We start from the raw sequence: 19,059 nt of genomic DNA on the forward strand, positions 1-19,059 counted from the left end.
CCGATGGTGGAGGGAGTGAATGTTTGTAGATGGGGTCCCAGTCAAGTGGGCTGCTTTGTCCTGGACGGTGTTGAGATTCTTGAGTTGGAATTGCACCCATCCAGGCAAGTGGAGAGTATTCCATCACACTCTTGACTTGTGAATTGCAGATGGTGGACAGGCTTTGGGGAGTCAGTAGTCATGGATGAGTGAGAGGAATATATCACTCTTTGGGGCTTTTGTGAGAGGATTTATTGATAAACCTGGGATTTGAGAGGAAGCTGCTTCATGGTTTACAGAACAAATTCAGCCCCTGGGGTGGAGCCAACAGCTGCACTGTAATTACTCGCCTCAGGATTCCAAGCCTCTGACCTGCTCTTGTAGTCACGTTATTTGTATGGCTACCCATGGTAACCTCCATGATGTTGATGGTGGGGGATTCAGTGATTGTAATGCTGTTGAATGTCAAGGGGAGATAGTTAGATTCTCTCTTGTTGGAGATGGTCATTGCCTGGCACTTGTGTGGTGCGAATGTTACTTGCCACTTATCATCCCAAGCCTGTGAGACTGAAATAGCTCAGTTGGGAGTGTGTTAGACTGAAGATCCCTGGTTCAATCTGGGGTTTTGGCAGTTCTCCTTTATTCTGCATCGCCCTTTGGTTTTGACTCTTGAGCTGCACAATTTACACTAAAATTATTTCCACAACTCTGAAGGTTGGATTGGAATAGAGAGATATCAAGGATGGGAAATATTTACATTGTCAGCTTTAGCTTATTCTCTATCTCCTTGTGTCCTTTTCCCCAGTTTTTGAATCTTTCGTGGCCGGGTGAACATTTGATTTGCTGCATATGTCCCAAACTGAAGCCTTTTCCACATCTCTGGGCGGTCAGACTTGCTCTGTCTGTTTTTGCTGCTCGTGACCATTAACGAGAACAGGCCACGAGTTCAATGTTTATCAGCAAACGGAAGATAATTGGGAAGAATTCTGTGTTACTCCAGACCAGTGACAAAGATGCAATGGATGTTTTTCAAAATAAATTCCCTTTGACATTTTATGTAAACTTGTTTGCATCTAAAAGTTGGATTTTAAGTGTTGCAAAAATGTGACGAGTGAACACAAACCTCATGGTGCTCATTTTCAGATTTATTGCAGTCATCCGACAAAACAAGTGAAAGAATATTCCAATGAAATGATTTGGAAAGTAGGTGTGACTTTTGTTGGTGCCTTTCTTTGCTCTGTTGGTGAAACTTTCTTGCACCTGACTCCTGTTCATGTCTCTGTTTCCTCTATTGAATGAGGAAGGAGGTATTTGATCAGAAATCAACTGGATTGTGTACCTTTGAGAGGGGATTTCTGCACCATCAGGGCTGGAAACAGGAGTGAGTGAAAGACAATATGTGGAGTTTGATTTTGTACAGAGGGAGAGCAAATCTAACAGGACTGTGAGATATTGGCCTGGATTTTACAGCCCCAATAGCGGTGAACTCTGAGACTTTCACTGCTATTGAGGTCTGAACAGCACTGCAACTGCTAGTACATGCACACACTAACACCAGCATCTGGAAGTTGTGGTGGTGAGAAATGTGCTTAGAAGGAGCCTCTGATCATAATCGCACCAGCCCACTCTTTAAAGTGACAGGGACCTGTAGTTCAGCAATTTGGGCTCATTGCCCACATTGTACCCTGATTTTTACCTGGGTTGGATTAGACCCGGTACCAACAGGCTCAGGGCCTGCTCGGGAAGGACTTTTCTGTTGACACAACAGCTCCACTATTCCAGGAAGACACCGGCAGCAGCAGTGGTCAACTTTCAGAAATGAGTTCAGACATTTTAAATGTTGTATTTTATTTCTTAATTGTATGTAACTTTTTAGCATGGCCTTATCAGAGTTCTTAAATTTACATCTGACTTTTTATTAACAAGATTGAAGTGCTTTTAAAAGATCTCTAAATGTATATGACTTTTTATCAAGATTTACTTGGCTTCTTTGAAAAGACTATTGAGCAAGATTGAAGTGACTTTTAAAAACTACATCTTGTCCTTTAAAATCCTGCTTCCATGCAGATGACATTGGAAGATGACTTCAGAATAGCTTAGACTATCTTTCTAACAGGTACTGCAACAGCTTAAGACCTACTTTTCTGCAAAAGCTGGTGAATTACCTTCCGGGAGCGGAGAGGAGCGGAGCGGAGCAGACCTAATTGGACCGATATGAGGAGAACGTTGAGAGCGGAGCCTATAAATCCAATCCGAGGATCGAGGCCCAGTCTCTTACCTTCCAGGAGTGGAGTGGAGCTCTTCCAGTGTGCTGGAGTTTTGAAAAAAAAAGAAGCCAACTGTGATGTCAGAGGAGAGCTGCAAGGTGATTGGTTGGTGAGTCACTGCTGTTAGTGTATTTAAATATCATAAAGAAAAGGGCAAAGTTTTTTAGTTGAAAAAAAACCTCTGCTGATAAGATGAGTACTACTAAAGTGTTTTTTTTATTCAGTGTAACTTATGAAGGACTTTAGATTGTAGTGGGTAGAACAAGGCCCCGAGTGTCATTAGCGTTTTTTAATTAAGGGAGTAACTAATTAATCTAAGGGTAAGTCATGGCAGGAGAACTCAGTCCCGTGATATGCTCCTCCTGCGCTATGTGGGGATTCAGGAACCCTCCCAGTCTCCATGACGACCATGTGTGCAGGAAGTGTATCCAGCTGCAGCTACTGGCTACTCGCATTATGGATCTGGAACTGCGGGTGGTTTCACTGTGGAGCGTCCACGAAGCTGAGGGCGTCATGGATAGCATGTTTCGTGAGGTGGTCGCACCGCAGGTAATGGATGCACAGGCAGAAAAGGGATGGGTGACCACCAGATGGAATAGTAGGAGCAGGCAGGCAGTGCATGAGTCCCCTGTGGCCATCCCCCTCTCAAACAGATACACCGCTTTGGTTCCTGTTGGGGGGAAGACCTCCCAGGGGAAAAGAGCAACAGCGCGGTCCGTGGCACCACAAAGGGTTCTGCCGCACAGCAGGGGAGGAAAAGGGGTGGAAGAGCTATTGTGATAGGGGATTCTATCATAAGGGGTGCAGATAGGCGTTTCTGTGGCCGCAAACGAGACTCCAGGATGGTATGTTGCCTCCCTAATACTAGGGTCGAGGATGTTTCGGAGCAGCTGCCGGAAATTCTGAAAGGGGAGGGTGTGCAGCCAGAGATCGTGGTCCATATTGGTACGAACGACATAGGCAGGAAGAGAGATGCGGTTCTGCAAAGTGAATATAGGGAGTTAGGCAGAAGGTTAAAGAGCAGGACCTCGAGGGTTGTAATCTCAGGATTACTCCCTGTGACACGTGCTAGTGCGGGTAGGAATAGGAGGATTAGGCAAATGAATGCGTTGCTGAAGACTGGCGAAGGCGGGAGGGCTTCAGGTACTTGGATCATTGGGATCTCTTCTGGTGCAGAGGTGACCTGCACAAGAGGGACGGGTTGCATCTGAACTGGAAGGGGACCAATATCCTTGTAGGGAGATTTTATAGTAATACACTGGAGGGGTTAAACTAGTCTTGCAGCGGGGGTGGGACCCAAAGTAGTAGTCTCTCCGATGAGATAGTTGAGGCAAATGGAGAGGTTAAAGCAAGCAAGTCCAGTAGGCAGGCCAGGCAGGGGCAGGACAGGGAGCGTGGAAGGTCTGGTGGGCTAAACTGAATTTACTTTAATGCAAGTATCCTTACAGGTAAGGCAGATGAACTCAGAGCATGGATCGGTACATGGGATTGTGGTATTGTAGCTATTACGGAAACGTGGTTGAGGGATGGGCAGGACTGGCAGCTCAATGTTCCGCGGTACCGATCCTTCCGGCGTGACAGAGGTGGAGGTAAGAGAGGAGGGGGAGTTGCACTATTGATTAGGGAGGACATCACGGCAGTACTTACAGAGGATATCCCGGGGTGAATGTCCAGTGAGGCCATACTGGTAGAACTTAGAAATAATAAAAGGGTGATCCCTTTGATGGGATTATACTATAGGCCCCCCAATAGTCAGAGGGAAGTGGAGGAGCATATATGTAGGGAAATCACAGATAGGTATAGGAATTATAGGGTTGTAATAGTCGGTGATTTTAACTTCCCTAATATTGACTGGGACTGCCTTAGTGCTAAGGGATCAGATGGGGAAGAATTTGTTAAGTGAGTCCAGGATAGTTTTCTGAAGCAGTACGTGGATGGCCCGACTAGAGAAGGGGCTACACTCGATCTCCTCTTCGGAAATGAGAATGGGCAGGTGGTTGGTGTGTCAGTGGGGGAGCACTTTGGGACCAGTGACCATAACTCTATTAGCTTCAAGATAGTTATGAAAAAGAATAGGACTGGTCCTCAGGTTGAAGTCCTAAATTGGGGGAAGGCTAATTTCCATGGCATCAGACAGGAACTCTCAAAAGTTGAATGGGAGAGGCTGTTTACAGGTAAAGGGACGTCTGGCAAGTGGGAGGCTTTTAAAAGTGAGATAGGAAGAGTTCAGGGCCAGCATGTTCCTGTTAGATGGAAGGGCAAGGCTGGCAAGTTTAGGGAACCTTGGTTGACGAGGGATATTGAGGGTCTGGTCAGGACAAAGAAGGAGGCATACGTCAGGTATAGGCAGCTGGGATCGAGCGAGTCCCTCGAGAAGTATAGGGGATATAGGAGTATACTTAAGAAGGAAATTAGGAGGGCGAAAAGGGGCCATGAGATTTCCCTGGCAGATAAGATAAAGGCGAATCCTAAAAGATTCTATAAGTGTATTAAGAGTAAAAGGGTAGCTAGGGAGAGAGTAGGTCCCCTTAAGGATCAGTGTGGCAATCTATGTGTGAAGCCACGCGAAATGGGCGAGGTCTGAAATGAATATTTCTCGTCTGTATTTACCGTGGAGAAGGTCATGGAAGCTAGTGAGTTCAAGCGAGGGAACAGCGATATCCTGCAGCATATCAACATTACAAAGGAGGAGGTGTTGGAGGTTTTGAATCGCATTAAGGTGGATAAATCCCCAGGGCCTGATCAGATGTATCCTGGGATGCTATGGGAAGCAAGGGAGGAGATTGCTGGGGCGCTGGCAGAGATTTTTGTATCATCATTAGCCACGGGTGAGGTACCGGAAGACTGGAGGATAGCTAATTTGTTAATTAATAAATTAAATAACAAATCATGTCGCCTCTTTCTCTTCAAAACTCTGGCGGAGACAAGCCTAGCTTGTCCAATCTTTCCTCGTAAGACAGCCCACCCATTCCATGTATTAGTCTCGTAAACTTTCTCTGTACTACCTCCAATGCATTTACATCCTTCCGCAAATAAGGAGACCAGTACAGTACTCAGTACTGCAGAAGAGGTCTCACCAATGTCCTGTATAGCTGAAGCATAACCTCCCTACTATTGTATTCAATTCCCATGGTGATAAATGATAACATTCTATTAGCTTTCCTAATTACGTGCTGGACCTGCATACTAACCTTTTGCAATTCATGCCCTCGGACACCCAGATCCCTCTGCATCTCAGAGCTCTGCAATCTCTCACCATTTAGATAATATGCTTTTTTATTCTTCCTGCCATAGTGGACAATTTCCGACTTTCCCACATTATACTCCATTTGCCAGGTCTTTGCCCAATGACTTAACCTATCTATATCCCTTTGTAGCCCCCTTATGTCCTCTTCACAACCTACTTTCCTACCTATCTTTGTGATCAGCAAATTTAGCAACAATACCTTCGGTCCCTTCATCTAAGTCATTTATATAAATTGTAAAAAGTTGAGGCCCCAGCACAGATCCCTGTGGCACACCACTCGTTACTTCTTGCCAACCATAAAATGACCCATTTATGCTGACTGTCTGTTTCCTGTCAGCTAGCCAATCTTCTATCCATGCCAATATGTTACCCCCGACACCATGAGCTTTTATTTTCTGCAATAACCTTTGATATGGCACCTTATCCTTCTGGAAATCGAAATACAATACATCCACTGGTTCCCCTTTATCCACAGCACATGTAACTCCCTGAAAGAACTCCAATAAATTGGTTAAACATGATTTCCCTTTCAAAAAACCATGTTGACTCTGCCTGATTACCTTAATTTTTTTCTAAATGCCCTGCTATAACATCCTCTGTCATAGCTCCAAACATTTTCCCTCAGACAAATGTTAAGCTAACTGGCCTGTCGTTTCCTGCTTTCTGTCTCCCTCCCTTTTTGAATAAATGAGTTACATTCACTCTTTTCCAATCTAACGGAACCTTCTCGAATCTAGGGAATTTTGGAATATTAAAACCAGCGCATCAACTATCTCACTAGCCAATTCAGGACCTGGCGACTTGTCAACCCGCAGCTCCAACAATTTGTTTCGTACCACTTCCCTGGTGATTGTAATTTTCTTGAGTTCCTCCATCCCTTCAATTTGCTGATATACGGCTAATACTGGGATGTTATTTGTATACTCAATAGTGAAGACCGATGCAAAGTATCTGTTCAATTCATCTGCCACCTCTTAATTATCCATTATTAATTCCCCAGACACACTTTCTATAGGACCAACAGTCGCTTTGTTAACTCTTTTCTTTTTAAAATATCTATCGAAACTCTTACTAGTTGTCTTGAAATTCCTTGCGAGCTTTCTCTCATACTCTAATTTTACCTTCCTTATCAATCCTTTAGTAATTCTTTGCTGTTTTTTTTATATTCTGTCCAATCTTCTGACCTGCCTCCCACCTTTGCACAATTATAGGCTTTTTCTTTAAGTTTGATAGTATCTTTAACTGTTTTCGTGAACCATGGATGGTGAGTCCCACCTTTGGAACTTTTCTTTCTCGTTGAAATGTATCTATTCTGTGTATTCTGAAATATCCCCTTAAATGTCTGCCACTGCATCTCTATTGACTTATCCCTTAACCTAATTTGCCAGTTCACTTTAGCTAGCTCTGCTTTCATGACCTTTTAATTGCCCTTATTTAAATTTAAAATACTAGTCTGGGACCCACTCTCCTCTCCCTCAAACTGAATGTAAAATTCAATCATATTATAATCGCTACTACCTAGGGGCACCTTAACTATGAGGTCATTAATTAATCCTATCTCGTTGCACAATGCCAGGTCTAGTATAGCCTGCTCTCTGGTTGGCTCCAGAATGTATTGTTCCAAGAAATTATCCCCAAAACATTCTATGTACTCCTCATCTAGGCTACCTCTGCCCATCTGAATTTTCCAGTCTATATGTAGATTAAAATCCCCCATAATTATCACTGTACCTTTCTGACAAGCTGCCATTATTTCTTCCTTGATATCCCATCCGACAGTGTGGTTAATGTTAGGTGGCCTGTACACCACTCCCACAAGTGACTTCTTGCCTTTATGATTTCTCATTTGTACCCAAACTGCTTCTACATCGTGATCTCCTGAACTTAGGTCATCCCTCTCTATTACGCTAATACCATCATTAATTAACAGAGCTACCCCGCCAGCTTTTCCAAGCTTCCTGTCCTTCCAAAATGCCATGTCACCTCCAATATTCACATCCCAATCTATGTCGCCCTGCAGCCATGTCTCTGTAATGACTATCAGATCGTACTTATTTATTCTATTTGTGCTCTCAGTTCATCTGTTTTGTTTCGAATGCTCCATGCATTCAGATACAGAGCATTTAGTTTTGTCCTTTTATTATTTTTGTCACCTCTAGCCTTATCTGTCGATTTACTCTTAGATTTGTACATTCTGTCCCTTGCTGTCTCGGTCTCTTTATCATTTCCCATATTTATACCTTTCTCTCTTGCCTTGTCTCTCCTCCTTGATTCACCATATCTTCCCAAATTTGATCCCTTGCCCCCACTATTCAGTTTAAAACCGTCTCTACTTCTCTAGTTATTTGGCTCGCTAGAACACCGGCACCAGCATGGTTCAGGTGTAGACCGTCCCAACGGTACAGCCACCACTTTCCCCAGTACTGTTGCCAATGCCCCACGAACCAGAACCCACTACTACCACACCAGTCTTTCAGCCGCACATTACTTTCTCTAATCTTATTTGTCCTATGCCAATTTGCACATGGCTCAGGTAATAATCCAGAGATGATTAACTTTGAGGTTCTGCTTCTTAATTTGCTGCCTAGTTCCTCATACTGACTTTGCAGAACCTCTATCCTTGTCCTGCCTATGTCCTTGGTACCGACATGGACCACGACGACTGGATCCTCCCCCTCCCATTGTATGTTTCACTCCAGCCCTGAGCAGATGTCCTGAATCCTGGCACCGGCAGGCAACACAGCCGTCTGGACTCTTGCTCTTTGCTGCAGAGAACAGAGTCAATCCACCTTACTATACTGTCCCCTACTACCACTACATTCCTTTTTTCTCCCTCTTTGAGCTGCAAACACTTACTGCAGACGTGTTTGCCCTGGATCACACTGGCATCCAGGAGCTCCCATATGCTGCAGCTGTGACACATCACCTGTCCTGTCATCCTTAATGTGTTTCAATTAACTACTTAAATATTTTATTCAATTATTCATTTTACTGTATATTTTATTAAACTTACCACTAGTTTGTTTACTATTTTAAACGTCAGGACTAAAATGGAGCTTAATCACTGACCAGATTCGCATCAAGCACATCGGTTCTTCCAAACCAATCAACTACCTGCTTGCCTGTGATGTCACAGCTTACCAGATCCTCACCAAACAGCTCCTTTCACTGCACCGAAGAAAGAACCAAATCCTGTATCCTCACCCCAGCGGCTCTCTGTTTCCCTGCTCTCACTCTCCATTGTGACGTCACTCCACGATTTTTTTTTTCCCCCTGCTCTGCTCCTCTCTCTCTCGCTCTGTCACCGAGTCTGTGCTTTTGGCGCATTTCTTCATTTGTTGTTCCGTTGTGCTCCTCTGTTTCTGGTCCAAAATCTGACTCTGGTGGGACTTCAACCCACAACCTTTGAATATCTTCGTAATCATTAATTAGAAGTCCAACACGCTACCCATTGCACCACAGAGCCTCACACATTTTTATTAACATCACTAAGGCCTTTGATCTTGTCAGCAGAGACGGCTTCTTCAAACTGCGATGGAACACAGGCTGCCCTCCTGACCTCTTGGGCATCATCTCTTCTTTCCACGAGAACATGCACAGTTCCATCAGTTACAATGGAGCAACATCAGACGCTTTCAAGATCAGCAATGGGGTAAAGCAGGGCTGCACGCTGACGCCAACTCTCTTAGGAACAGAGGAACATCGGAGTAAGCCACTCAGCCCGTCGAGCCTGCTCTGCCATTCAATTCGATCATGGCTGATCAGCTACCTCAAAGCCCCTTTCCCGTGCTATCCCCATATCCCTTGATGTCATGAGTATCAAGATTACTATCAATTTCTGTCTTGAACATGCTCAATGATTGAGCTTCCACAGCCCTATGGGGCACAGTATTCCAATGATTCACCACCGTCTGAGTGAAGAAATTCCACCCATCTCAGTTTTAAATGGCCTACTCCTTATTCTGAGACGATGTCCTTTGGTTTTAGACTCACCAACCAGGGCAAACATCCTGTCTACATCCACACTGTCGCGCCCTGTAAGAATTTTGTCAGTTTCAATCAGATCACCTCTCATTCTTCGAAACTTTAAGGAATACAGGCCCAGTTTCCTCATAAGACAATCCCACCATCCCAGGGATTAGTCTGGTGACATAAAAACAAGAAATGCTGGAACCACTCAGCAGGTCTGGCAGCATCTGTGAAAAGAGAAGCAGAGTTAACGTTTCAGGTCAGTGACCCATCTTCGGAACTGACATATATTAGAAAAGTCACAGGTTATAAGCATGTGAGGTGGGGGTGGGGCAAGAGATAACAAAGGAGAAGGTGTAGATTGGACAAGGCCACATAGCTGACCAAAAGGTCATGCAGCAAAGGCAAACAAAATGTTAATGGTGTGTTGAAAGACAAAGCATTCGTACAGATTAGGTGATAACGGACTGAATATTGAACAGCAGCAAGTACAAATCTGAAAAAAAACAGTAGGTAAGCAAACTGAACAAACTGAGATGAAATGAAATAAATGCAAAAAAAAGATTAGTCTGTTGACCCTCTGTTTCACTCCCTCTTTGGCAAGTATATCCTTCAAAAGATGAGGAGACTAAACTGTACACAGTACTCCAGTGCGGATTCACCAAGGCTCTATACAATTGCAGCAAGACATCTTTACTCCTGTACTCATGACCCCTCGTGTGGGTACAACATACCATTTGCCTTCCTAATTGATTGCTGCACCTGCACAAGAGCTTTTAGTGTCTCAGGAACAAGGACACCCAGGTCCCTTTGGACATAGACACTTCCCAACCTCTCACCATTTAAGAAATACTCTGTCTTTCTGTTTATTCTACCAAAGTGGATAACTTCACACTTATTCACATTATATTCCATGTTCTTGCCCATTCACTTAGCCTCTCCAGATCCCCTAGAAGCCTCTCTGCATCCTCCTCACAACTCATCCTTCACCTAGCTTTGTGCCATCTGCAAACTTGGAAATATTACGTTTAATCCCCACATCCAAATCATTTATATAGGTTGTTAACAGCTGTGGCTCCAACACTGATCCTTGCAGTACCCCAATAGTAACAGCCTGCCATCCTGAGGAGGACCCGTAATTCCTGCTCTCTGTTTTAGGTCTGTTAACCAATTCTCAATCCATATCAGTATATTATCCCCAAGCCTATGTGCTCTAATTTTGTTTACTCACCTCCTGTGTGGGACCTTACCAAAGGAAAATGCAAATACCACACATCCACTGGTTCTCCTTTATCTGTTCAATAGGTAACATCCTCAAAAAACTCAAGAGGTTTTTCAAACCTGTTTTCCTTTTCATAAATCTATGTTGACTCTGCCCAATCATATCATCATTTTCGAACTGTCCAGTTATCACATCCTTTATAATTGGCATATTCTTCTCCATGCTGCTATTGTACACTTTCAATGACTCAGATGGGGGTGTTCACCTGCACATCAGAGCTGACGACAAGCTGTTCAACTTGGCAAGACTGTGCGCCAAGACCAAAGTGGGTAAATTCCTTGTCTGTGAGTTGCTGTTTGCTGATGATGCTGTGCTGACATCCCATAATGAAGTTCAGTCACAGCAGCTTGTAGATCGGTTCTCCCTGGCCTGCAAAGAGTTTGGACTGACGATCAGCATCAGGAAGATGAAAGTTATGGGCCAGGACGTAGAGACTCCACTTTCCATCAACATCAACAACCTCACTTTGGAGGTTGTCAACAGCTTCACATACCTTCGATCAACAATCACCAGCAATCCGTCCCTTGATACTGAAATCAGCACCAGGATTGCCAATGCTGCAGCTGTCATGTCAAAGTTGAGAAGACAAGTGTGAACCGACAGCAAACTGACCGAAAATACAAAGCTCCACGTGTACCAGGCTTGTGTTCTCAACACCCTCCTTTATAGTAGAGAAGCATCAACAACTTATACAAACCAAAAAAAGCGGCTGAACAGCTTCCACCTCCACTGCCTCAGATGGATACTGGGCATCTCCTGGCAGGACAGAGTGCCGAATGCGGAAGTACACCAGCGTGCAGTGATCCGGAGCATGTTTGCCCTCTTGAGTCAGCGGTGACTCTGTTGACTGGGCCAAATGGATGACGGTCACATTGCCAAATACATGCTCTATGGTGAGCTTGCTATCAGCACGAGACCAACAGGTCAGGGAAAAAAAGTCCTTTGGAGAGTGGGCATGGATTTATAAATGGGAGTTCATGCTTGACGAATCTAACTGCATTTGTTGATAAACGATCTGAGAATGCTGATGAAGGGAATGCAGTGGATGTTGTTTATATGGATGTTACGAAAGCATTTTATAAAGTACCACATAAAAGGGTGGTTAACAAAATTGGGGTTCATGGATTAGGAGGGTCAGTGTCCATTTGGATAGTAAATTGTTTTAAAGACTAAAAACAGCGAGTCATATTAAATGGTTCTTGGTCAGACCGGAGGATAGTCGACAGTGGTGTTCCCCAAGGGTCAGTGCGAGAACCACTGCTTTTTTTGCTAAAGGTAAGTGACTTGGATCTTGGAATACAGAGTAGAATCTCAAAATATGCCGATGACACCAAACTTGGAGGAGTGGCAAACAGTGAGGATGATATGAACTGCCTGCAACAGGACAGTGATGGGCTAGCAGAATGGGCAGACAGGTGGCAGATGGAATTTAATAGTGACAAGTGTGAGGTGATGTATTTTGGCATAAGGAATAGGGAGAGGCAATATATACTTAATGGCACAGTTCTAAAGAGTGTACTGGAATAGAGGGACTTGGGGTTCATGTGCATCGATCTTTGAAGGTGGCAAGACATATTGCGAGAGTGGTTAGCAAAGCATATGGGATCTTGGGCTTTATAAATAGAGGCATTGAGTACAAAAGCAGGGAAGTTATGCTGAACCATTATAAAACTCTGGTTAGGCCCCAATTGGAGTGTTGCTTCCAGTTCTGCTCAGCAGACTTTAGAAAGAATGTGAGGGTCCTTGAGAGGATGCAGAGGTGATTTACCAGAATGGGTCAAGGGATGGGAGATTTTAGTTCCAAGGTTAGGTTGGAAAAGCTAGGATTATTCGGCCTATATCAAAGGAGATTGAGTGGAGAATTGATAGAGGTGTAAAACACCTCTTGAGAACAGGCCATCCTGGACTGGGTATTGAGAAAGGATTAGTTAACAATCTTGTTGTGTGGGGTCCCTTGGGGAAGTACGCCCTTAATCTGATAAAATTCTTCATTAAGATGGAGAGTGAGAGAGTTGATTCCGAGACTAGGGTCCTGAATCTAAACAAAGGAAACTTTGAAGGTCTGAGGCGGGAGTTGGCTATGATAGATTGGGGAACGTTACTTAAAGGGTTGACAGTGGATAGGCAATGGCTAGCCTTTGAAGGGCGCATGGATGAATTACAACAATTGTTCATTCCTGTCTGTGCAAAAGTAAAACAGGAAGGGTGGCTCAACTGTGGCTTACAAAAGAAATTAAGGAAAGTATTAGATCCAAGGAGGAGAAATATAAAATGGCCAGAACAAGCAGCAAACCTGAAGATTGTGAGCAGTTTGGAATTTAGCAGAGGAGGACAAAAGGATTGATGAAGAAGGGGGAAATAGAGTATGAGCGTAAGCCAGCAGAGAACATTAAAACTAACTGTAAAAGCTTCTATAGATATGTGTAGAGAAAAAGATTAGTGAAGACAAATGTGGGTCCCTTACAGTCAGAAACGGGGGAATTTATAATGGGGAACAAAGAAATGGCAGACCAATTAAATACATACTTTGGTTCTGTCTTCACAAAGGAGGATACAAATTACCTCCCAGTAATGTTGGGGAACATAGGGTCTTGTGAGAAGGAGGAACTGTATGAAATCAGTATTAGTAGGGAATGTTTGGGAAATTGATGGCATTGAAGGCCGATAAATCCCCAGGGCCTGATAATCTACATCCCAGAGTACTTAAGGAAGTGGCCCTTGAAATAGCAGATGCATTTCTGGTCTTTTTTCAAAATTCTGTAGACTCTGGAACAGTTCCAATGGATTGGACGGTAGTTAATGTAACTCCACTATTTAAAAAAAGAGGCAAAAAGAAAACAGCGAATTATATACCGGTTCGCCTGACATCAGTCGTGGCGAAAATGCTGGAGTCCATTATAAAAGATGTAATAGCAGAGTGCAATAATAACTCGTCTCCACTCCTAGTATTTCTAAATCCCACACATTCACTATAATGTGAACAATTATTTCCTGTTGTGTCTCTCTCAGATTTGTAAACTTCACTGTTTTGGAGTGAGGTGATATCTACTGGCGGGAAGCAAGAACTGCAATCAAGCAGCAGAAACTCCACAGTCTGTCAGGGTTAAAGAATCATTGCAATGTGAGGAGACAGCGAAGTGGTTTGATTGGGTAGATGGAGACATGATTCCACTTGTGGTGGTGTCTGAAGCAAAGGCCAGAAATACAAAATTGTCATTAATAAAATAAATGAGGAATTCATGAAAAATGTAGTAACGTAGTGAGTGGTTAGAATGTGGATAGAATAGAAAGTGAGATTGGTTGGACAGAAGCAGTCTGAAAGGATGGCTGACACAAAAGATGAGTGCCTTGAAACGTTAACTGTGTTTCTCTCAGCACAGATGCTGCCAGAGCTGCTGAACATTTATAGCACTTTCTGTTTTTATTTCAGCATTTGCAGGATGTTGCTTTGATCTGAAAAAATTGGATGATTGACTGGGGGGTTCCAGTGAAATTCCACAGCAGCTAAAGAAGCCCAACCCATCAGTGGCTCGTTGGTCTCGGGGTATGATTCTCGCTTCGGGAGTATGGTTAATTAACATGCGAGAGATATTGGGTTCAAGTTCCGGATGAGCCCTGGTCTGCTGGCATTTTTAGATTAAGGTTATCTATTTGTTTCAGCCTTGCAGAAGGTGGAATTGACTTCCATGCGGAGCTGGCTTGAGGACCAGACAACTGGATTCAAAGAGCTTGTCGACAAAATTGTAATTAACTAAATGAACAGATAGCCAAGTGGGAACATGAAGTTGTTGCAGTAATTGAGACCTGACACAACAAACAACATGACTGGATTGGAATGGAATTCTTCAGTGTTTCTGTTGTTTGGCTTGCATTGACTCATCGATTTTCTTGTTTTTCACTTTGTCGATGCCTTTGATTAATTGTGGATCCTTCTTCAGGGTGTCTTCTTTCACCAGGTAGTTCTGACCTCTGATGATATTGATTGGAATCAGCTTCAATTTGCTGATAGATTTGGAAGTGAGCAGATTTCCTTTGCTTGAGTCTACAACATGGAACTCAGTCTGACATGTGGACCCATGGGAGGATTTGAATGCCACCCCTGCGTTGGAGTTGCATCCATCCAATAAAAGACCGAGTAGAAGTGACAGTTCTGTCAGTCGAACATGAGACTTTTAATGGCAGGGTTGTGAGTTTGAGTGCCATTCTGTTTTTCCCTTTTTTAAGGCTTCATGAGCAGAGAGTACAGGGAGTGTTTGAAATGAGCAAGTCTCGCTTTGATTCAGGACTCTTACCTCTCAGCAGCATCTCACTATGAAAGATTGAATTTGATCTCATTTCATTCTCAGCTCGGGGTCTGTGCGGCTCAGTGGCACTTCTGGCTGTCTCCCGCTTCACAATCCATCAGTACTGAGAAAGCAATGGGGAATATTACTCACATGTTGTGTTCTTTAATTTTTTGGAAAACTTGAATGTATGTGTTTTCCTCCAAAACAAGGACACCAAGAAACTGTTAATTTAGGACTGAAATAGCTCAGTTGGGAGAGCGTTAGACTGAAGATCTAAAAGTTCCTGATTCAATCCTGGGTTTCAGCAATTCCGTTTCCTTATGCGTCCCTTGCCTTGGTTCTGATTTTCCAGTTGCATAATTTCCTTTGAAATTATTTACCAAGAACCAGTGGATTGAATTTAAGAAACAACACAGAGCCATTTACAGCATAGAAGGTGGTCATTTGGCCTATCACGTCCATGCTGGCTATCCCCGGAGCAATCTAGTCAGTCCCACTCACCAGCTCGATCCCTTTCGTCCTGCAAATTTCTTTCCTTCAAGTATCCATCCAATTTCCTTTTCAAATCATTGATTGTCTCTGCTTCCACCACACTCGTGGGCCAAGTCATTACCACCCACAACATAAAAAAGTTCCACCTCATCAAGGATGGGAAATACTTATACCTTCTCTTTGCTTATTCTCTATTTCTATGAGAATAGACTGACAGTCAACATGAAAGGGAACCCAAAAATCTTCGAGCAGCATGTAAATGATAAGTGGGGAGGAAGAAGTTGAGTAAGGCCTATTCGGGACAAAAAGGATAATATAAGCTGAGAGGTGCAGGGCAATGTTAATCTACTTCATGAGTACTTTGTATCAGTGATCACTAAGGAAGTGGAATTTGACAAAATATCAGAGAGGCAATGGAGAGAGTACAAATTGAGAGAGGGAGGCACTAAAATGAGGTATAAAGTATAAGGGTGACCTGGTATCCATGTCAATAAGTCACTGACAGCTAACATGCAGGTGCAGCAAGCACTTAGAAAGGCTAATAGTATGTTAGCCTTTATCACAAGAGGATTTGAGTACAGGAGTAGTGAAGTCTTGCTTCAATTGTATAGAACCTTGGTTAGACCGCACTTGGAGTACTGTGTGCAGTTTTGGTCTCCTTACCTTAGGAAGGATATTATTGCCATGGAGGGAGTTCAACGAAGGTTCATCAGACTTGTTCCTGGGATGGTGGGCCTGTTCCATGAAAAGAGATTGGGAAACTGGGGCTGTATTCTCTAGAGTTTCGAAGAATGAGAGGTGAACTCATTGAAACCTACAAAATACTTAAAGGACAGTCAGGGTAGATGCAGCTAAGATGTTTCCCCTGGTTGGGGAGTCGAGAACCAGGGGATGCAATTTCAAAATAAGGGGGAAGCCACTTAGGACAGAGATGTGAAAAAATGTTGTTATTCAGAGGGTTGTAAATCTTTGGAATTCTGTACCCCAGAGGGCTGTGGAAGCTCAGTCATTGAGTATGTTTAAAGCAGAGATTGACAGATTTCTAAATACAAATGACATAAGGGAATATGACGAAAGTGTGGGGAAAAGGACATTGAAGTGGATGATCAGCCATGATCATATTGAATGGCGGGGCAGGCTCGATGGGCTGAATGGCCGACTCCTGTTCCTATGTTCCGAACCCCACATGATCAGAGAGACACAGCCTCAGACCGACTTGTCGGGTGGTGTAAACAGATATCACTGCTTCTGATCTTCACCAGAACAGAGAGTGAGATATAACATTGATCATCAAACAGACCGTGAGAGAATGCAACAGAATAAAACACATGGAGAGACACTGTGGAATAACAAATAGATTAGATTGGAATGTTGAATTCTGATTGGAATGGATAAAACACCAGAAACAACAGATTAAATTGGGATTCTCATCACTATCTTGATCTGAGACAGAAAAGCGAAACTGATGGAAAGAAGGGAAGAAGGAAGAAAAGAAAGAATGGAACTGTTCAATTTTTTTCAGTTTTTTCACTCGCCCATCAAAGCTGGATTAAAAAAAGTTGCAAATAACAGAGAATTTCACCAAAAAGGGAGATTAAACGCTGCTGAAAGCTTGGATCGAAGGATGTCCCAACAGATCACCTGTTTAACTGTCTCCTCACTGGGGGATTTCAATCAGTGAGAAATATTATTCGCTACCTTTGTTTTGTTAATGAACCCAGAACTGACACTTGGTGTAATATCTGTGTTCCGACTCCTGAATAATAAAATTGTGAGTTTCTCGATATTTTCGGGACAAATTTCCTGCTGAAAGAACTAAGAACTCTTTTCTAATTTACTCAATACTATATACACACTCATCAAGCCTCCTAAGCTCGCATCCTTGGTGCTGCTCTCTCTTCTCCCAAACCTCATCCCATGTGACTGTTACATCATCACTCTGACAGTGGGAGGGGTTGATCCCACTGTCTTCAGCATTAACCCTTTACATCCTTATACTGCACTGTCTGTCCAAAAAAATCAGTGGAGGGAACTTGATTTATCGAAACACCAACAGCTGCCAGTTGAAAATCAACTCAACCCATCAGAGAGAGAGAGAGAGACTGTCAGAGAACTTCCTGCATCCAGTCCTGACCCTGTCACACTCAGCAGATGCTCACCCAGACCCCGTTCTCATCAACACTGAACATTTTTACTGAGACACTTCAAATACTGTTTATAAAAGGCAGGAAAGGTCAAAGTTCACACAGTTGTATTGAATAGAACAAAGTTTAATATCTTGTGACCTTTTCTCGGTAACCACGAGACATAGGTTTTCTTATCTGGTTACTTTGATTTTTCTTGTTCCTGACTGACAAATATTCCAAACCTCAGATAAACCCTCCCACTTGCGTCATGTCCCAGTCTCGGTTAAAAGCAACACATAATGACACAAACACTCTGCAACACAGAACGCGTTCACACGTTTCTTCAGTGAGATTAATGTCAAGCTGTTTTCCAGGTTGAATGGAACGGTGAACAAATTTCGATCAAAGATGTTACCTTTGAAATATCAGGACTGAATTTCTGGACAAGGAGGAACAGCCATTCCAAACTCACATCCTTCACAAAGGTTGTTTTCTCCTGTGACTGAAATTCATCATGTAAATTGAATTATGAGTTCAAGCTCACAAGACGCAGATGTGAACTTCCAAAGCATGTTGCTGATAATGACAGAAGGCTCTGCTGGGAGTTGAACCCAGGATCTCCTATTTAATAAGCAGGTGTTTTAGCCAACTAAGCTACAGAGCCAAACAACAAATGTTTCTACAGTTGAAATCAGAAGAGGGCACTATATTCTCATCCCATTTCTCCACTGGTCACAACATATTTTAAACATTTCCCACCTACTGAGACAGGCAATCATATACTCTATTTTTCTCTGTACTGAGAATGAATGTTTTGGAAGAAAATACATACATTCAATTGTTTCTGAAAGGTTACAGAACACAACATATGAGTAATATTCCAGATTGCTTTCTCAACACTGATGGATTGTGAAACGGGAGACAGCCAGAGGTCCCACTGAGCCGCACTGACCCCGAGCTGAGAAAGAAATGAGATAAAGTTCAATCTCTCACAGCGAGATGCTGCAGAGAGAGGAGTCCCAAATCAAAGTGAGACTTTCTCATACTGTTGTTGAATTTCATTTCAAACACTCCTTGTACTCTCTGCTAATGAAGCCCCCAAAAAAGGGAAAAACAGAATGGCACTCAAACTCACAACCCTGAGATTAAAAGTCTCATGTTCGACTGACTAAACTGTCACTTCTACTCAGTCTCTTATTGGATGGATGCAACTGTATGCTCCAATGCAGGGGCAGCTTTAAAATCCTCCCATGGATCCACATGTCAGTCTGAGTTACATGTTGTAGACTTAAGGAAAGGAAATCTGCTCACTTCCAAAACTATCAGTGAGTTGAAGCTGATTACGATCAACATCATCAGAGGTCAGAACTACCTGGTGAAAGAAAACACCCTGAAGAAGGATCCACAATTC

General features: G+C 43.2%; 1 protein-coding gene and 1 non-coding gene across 2 annotated transcripts in view; both read right to left on the bottom strand.

Annotated features, from left to right (window-relative positions):
• LOC137364982 (oocyte zinc finger protein XlCOF7.1-like) overlaps nucleotides 1-19,059 on the bottom strand; it is a gene marked incomplete at its 5' end in the record, with an annotated part of 660,565 nt that overhangs the window by 383,019 nt on the left and 258,487 nt on the right. The gene's annotated exons all lie outside the window — the stretch shown is intronic.
• Nucleotides 8,869-8,959, bottom strand: trnar-ucu (transfer RNA arginine (anticodon UCU)). Its single transcript is given in 2 exon segments — nucleotides 8,869-8,904; nucleotides 8,923-8,959. It is a non-coding gene; the product is annotated as a tRNA-Arg (tRNA).

Source organism: Heterodontus francisci, unplaced genomic scaffold (genome assembly GCF_036365525.1).
Source record: "Heterodontus francisci isolate sHetFra1 unplaced genomic scaffold, sHetFra1.hap1 HAP1_SCAFFOLD_43, whole genome shotgun sequence".
Taxonomy (NCBI): domain Eukaryota; kingdom Metazoa; phylum Chordata; class Chondrichthyes; order Heterodontiformes; family Heterodontidae; genus Heterodontus; species Heterodontus francisci.